At 38.9% G+C, this 5,210-nt stretch overlaps 1 non-coding gene across 1 annotated transcript; it reads right to left on the bottom strand.

The window, feature by feature from the left end:
• Positions 1-1,570: 1,570 nt before the first annotated feature.
• On the bottom strand, positions 1,571-1,677 carry LOC142871197 (U6 spliceosomal RNA). The gene has a single exon (XR_012919461.1). It is a non-coding gene; the product is annotated as a U6 spliceosomal RNA (small nuclear RNA).
• Positions 1,678-5,210: the final 3,533 nt, after the last annotated feature.

The following is a 5,210-nucleotide window of genomic DNA, read 5'->3' on the forward strand; positions in this document are numbered from 1 at the left end:
CAACAAAAAGTTAAGGTATGCTTTAAAATAAAGAGTGGAATTAGAAATGATAAATGCCTGAAGTGATGGAGACCCAATTACCCTTAATTGATTAATTCACATTGTATGCCTGTATCAACACATCACATGTAACCTACAAAGATATACAACTATGTACCTATAATAATTAAAAATAGAAAGTTTTTTAAAAAGAGAAAAGAAAATTAGTCATTGTCTAGCTAATATATCTCCAATTTTTAGGATAACTTACTAAAATCAAATGTGTTTCAGTTCAATGTGTGTTCAGGCATTAGCAGAATAAAAACAGAATGGTAATCCTAATTTTACTACCAAATAAGTTATCTGATAATTAAATATGTAGTTCTTAAATTCTGAAACTCAGAATGTAATCTTTCTGAATAAATATAGACGCAATTTATAGGTTATATTCTCAAAATCTTGACTAATTGCTACTGGACTACATTTTCTCCCTCACCCATATCAAATTATTAAAACTCATTACTATGCACATAGATAATTATTCCGAAGTTTTTTTTTTTTTTTTTTTTTGAGACAGAGTCTCACTTTGTTGCCCAGGCTAGAGTGAGTGCCGTGGCGTCAGCCTAGCTCACAGCAACCTCAATCTCCTGGGCTCGAGCGATCCTACTGCCTCGGCCTCCCGAGTAGCTGGGACTACAGGCATGCGCCACCATGCCCGGCTAATTTTTTATATACATATCAGTTGGCCAATTAATTTCTTTCTATTTATAGTAGAGACGGGGTCTCGCTCTTGCTCAGGCTGGTTTTGAACTCCTGACCTTGAGCAATCCGCCCGCCTCGGCCTCCCAGAGAGCTAGGATTACAGGCGTGAGCCACCGCGCCCGGCCTATTTCGAAGTTTTATAATGTACCTGGACTATGGAAACAAAACTGTATTATGCCGGGTGCGGAGGCTCACGCCTGTAATCCTAACACTCTAGGAGGCTGACACAGGTGAGTCATTTGAGCAAATTAGCCGGGCATGGTGGCGCATGCCTGGAGTCCCAGCTACTCGGGAGGCTGAGGCAGGAGGATTGCTTGAGCCCAGGAGTTTGAGGTTGCTGTGAGCTAGGCTGATGCCACAGCACTCTAGCCGGGGCAACAGAGTGAGACTCTGTCTCAAAAAAAAAAAAGAAAAAAGAAAAAAAAGAAAAAAACCTGTATTAGTGACTATCAGCCAGATGTTGTTTGTATTTCTTTTTTTTTTTTTAATTTCAGGATATTCTGAAAGTACAAACATTTGGTTACATTTTATGACTTTGCCTCACCCAAGCGAGGATTAGAGGCATGCCCTTCCCCTCTACAATGCTCACTGCGTCCATTAGTTTTGAGTTTACCCCCCCAGTCCCCTAATCCCTGGAGAATATTACTACTGTGTGAGCACCATAGAGTTGATCAGTCAGTGCCAATTTGATGGCGAGTACAAGTGGAGCCTTTTCTTCCGTTCTTGTGATACCTCACTTTGGATAATGGGCTCAAGCGCTATCCAGGAAAATATAAGAGGTGCTAGATCACTGTCGTTTCTTATAAACGAGTAATATGACATTGTATACAAAAAATATAGACACTTCACCAATTTGCATGTCATCCTTGCACAGGGGCCATGCTAATCTTCTCTGTATCGTTCCAATTTTAGTCTATGTGCTGCCAAAGTCATCACTGTTTGTATTTCTTTAAATTTATTTGTTTGTAATTATATGCACCCTTCTTTTAAAAAGGTAATCACAGTCATTTTGAAGCTCCATAGATAAAGATAACATGCATGTCTCCAGACCTCGCCAGCCTGTGGGAAGAGAGCGAGCTGTATTAACAGTAAGCATCCAAAATTCATAAGTTCACTGTCCCAACTGGCTCATGGAGGAAGGACTCTAAGCCCCAGAAAGGTCTCCTGCCCAGGAATTTCTGAGAGTTTCTGAAAGGGGCAAAATAAATCGGCTGTGTAATCTGATCCCAAATTCTCCTCCTAGAGGTTGCCTTCCTGCAGGAAAACTGCCAGTCACTGCCATGGTATCCCATGACCTCCATGAAACCCCTGTGCCCACATGAAAGTGCCACGTCCGTGTTCTCAAAGTAGCTGGTCTTGGAGGAGTCAGAGCTATGCCAACTCCTGTCTGAGGTTAGAAATGTGCCTCTCTCACATACTCTGTGCAGTGCTCTGCCATTGTCCTTGGAGTAGCCCAGCTTGTCCCAGAAGTATCATGGCATTACTTATGGAAGCAGCTCCTTCAGCCTTTTCCCCTCCATCATTCCATTAGGGCTCAAAAATCCAAATAGGCCATAGCCATTCTACTTTCTCCATTGTTCATATTTCTGCCACCCCACCCCCAGGTGTTCCTACAATTAAAAAATAAAACCTGCTTTAACCTAAAACAAAATATCTTATAACTAGCAAAGTATGCTAATAGATGTCCTTATGGGTCACCAGCACACTGGCTCAGCAAACAGTAAGAAGCTTACTCTCAATTTGATCTGAGCTAGAATCCACTTTAAATGGTCATGGACTGAAATTATTTTTATAATTTAAATGTAACAAAATAATACTAGAACTATAAACCATAAATAGAAGCATGGTTATATAATATGCTGAAACATGCCAGCATCAAGGGATTAAAATATTATTCAGAAATACTTCCTTCTCTAATTATCCATTCCTATTATCTAAAAGAAAAATGAACCACTGCCTAAAATCACCTGAAGGAGGGCCACTGGCTATTTCAAAAGTATAGTCTGAAAATTGATGAGCTGACATATTTTTAAAAACCTTCTTAAAAAAAAAAATTGGAATTCACTTCCTGCTTGGTTAGTTGGTTTCACATAAATCCTCTTTTCTTTGGATTTACTTTCTGAGTAAATGCTTGCTACTTTGTGTGTGAATCCTAAAGCTTTTGGATGTGCTTTGGGTATAAAATACAAAAAACTCATTATTTTCCTTATATCCTTTTTTAAAAGGCCTAGGTAATTTGTCTAAAATAGAAAGAGGTATTTTGCTATGAAGCAAATTGTGAAATTGCTGAAGTGAGCTGCAGTGCAGATATGCATATATGCATGAGTAGAAACAACCAAGTAAATGCCTAAAGTATAAATTTATCAAAAAATGTTGGTAGCTTTCTATATATAAGTAAACATACATGCGTTTGTGTGTGTAGATAGAAGATAGATAGATGTATATTGAATGAAATAAAAATATTTTACTCCAAAATATATTCCTTTCACATATGTATTTTGAGATGGCTACCAGAGGGCCAGCAAACAGAAGTAGCCCAACAAAGCTGTCTTTTGTGGGGGAAATTTGCATCTACAGAGAATCTTAACACAGCCAGGTCTTCCCTTGTCCAGATCTAGGAAAGACTGAAAGTCTGACACCTTTAAAGGTCTGAAAGAAATATTTACCATCTATTCTCTCTGAGGGCTGCTACCTGTAAGGTTTCATCTACATAACAAGAGCACCTTTGCTAGCTAATCCTCCTCTTCTTCCAGTCCTATAACCTCTTGCCACTAAAACCTGATCTACCACCATAACCTGTTTTTGGCCATGTTCTGAGCACTTTCTGTAACCTCAAGATATACAATAATACATAAGCCTCTGTATCCCATTGGGGATTTGGGTCTTCATTCTGAAGCTGTGTTAAATAAATTTGTGTGCCTTATCTCCTATTAATCAATCTGATTCATGTCAGTGATTTTTTTTTTTTTTTTTTTTTTTGAGACAGAGTCTCACTTTGTTGTCCAGGCTAGAGTGAGTGCCGTGGCGTCAGCCTAGCTCACAGCAACCTCAAACTCCTGGGCTCGAGTGATCCTTCTGCCTCAGCCTCCCGAGTAGCTGGGACTACAGGCATGCGCCACCATGCCCGGCTAATTTTTTTATATATATATCAGTTGGCCAATTAATTTCTTTCTATTTATAGTAGAGACGGGGTCTCGCTCTTGCTCAGGCTGGTTTTGAACTCCTGACCTTGAGCAATCCGCCCGCCTCGGCCTCCCAAGAGCTAGGATTACAGGTGTGAGCCACAGCGCCCGGCCCATGTCAGTGATTTTTAATGAACCTTCAAGGGGCCAAGAGCATTGGCTCCTATAATATATGTGTATTCATGCACACATAATAAGAATCTTTTTTTCTAACACTTACTTGATTTTATCAAACTTATACATATATTTTGGAGACAAAGTTTAGGGGTCAGTACTTAGTCCATTTGTGTTGCTATAAAGGAATAGCTGAGGCTGGGTAATTTATAAAGAAAAGAGGTTTATTTGGTCCACAGTACTGCAGGCTGTACAAGAAACATGGCATCAGCATATGCTTCTGGTAACGGCTTCAGACTGCTTCCACTCATGGTATAAGGTGAAGGGGAGCTAGTATGTGCAGAGATCACAAGGCAAGAGAGGAAGCAATATGAAGGGGGAGGTGCCAGGCTCTTTTTAACAACCAGTTCTCATGAAAATTAATGGAGGAATAACTCAGTCGGTCGGTAATTATCGTGAGGATATCACCATGCCATTCACAAGGGATCCACCCCTATGACCCAAACACCTCCCATTAGGTCCCACCTCCAACACTGGGGATCAAATTTCAATATGAGGTTTGGGGGGACAAACATCTAAACTATAGCAAGTTCTTATGAGCACAAGAATTAACTTCTTTCCACATGCACATAGATTAAGTATATTCTTGAGTGTGCTTTTCAATGGTAAAAGTTTAAATCCAATTTCAAAATTAAAGATAATTAGTCTTTTTTTCTCATTTGGATTAATAGGTTCAACCTCAATAAATTCAAATATGTAGCATTTTTTACTAATTAGATCCATTCAAGTATTTAAATATACATTTACTACAAAGGTTTAATAATCTACCCTCCAAATGAAAACAATTGGAGGAAAAAGTATCTATAAAACAACTAAATATTCTTCTAGGAAAAAAGAGAAGGTTATTTTTAAAGGAAAAAAGTTAATAAGATTCAGGATATCAACATATAACAGAAGTAAACTGTGGGCCTATTTTATTTGAGATAAGTTTTAAAGAAGTGGAAAAAAATAATATCTCATGCTAAGTCCAAAATTCTAGAACCAAAAGAAAATGGAGCTTGTGGTTGATGTAGCTCAGAAAACAGTGCCCCAGAATGAAGGCCTCAGAAGCAAAAGGTTTTCTCTGATCTTCTCCTGTCCTGCTATCATTTAGTCTCATTCTTTCCTCAGGCT

Source organism: Microcebus murinus, chromosome 5, assembly GCF_040939455.1.
Source record: "Microcebus murinus isolate Inina chromosome 5, M.murinus_Inina_mat1.0, whole genome shotgun sequence".
In the NCBI taxonomy this organism is placed as follows: Eukaryota; Metazoa; Chordata; class Mammalia; order Primates; family Cheirogaleidae; genus Microcebus; species Microcebus murinus.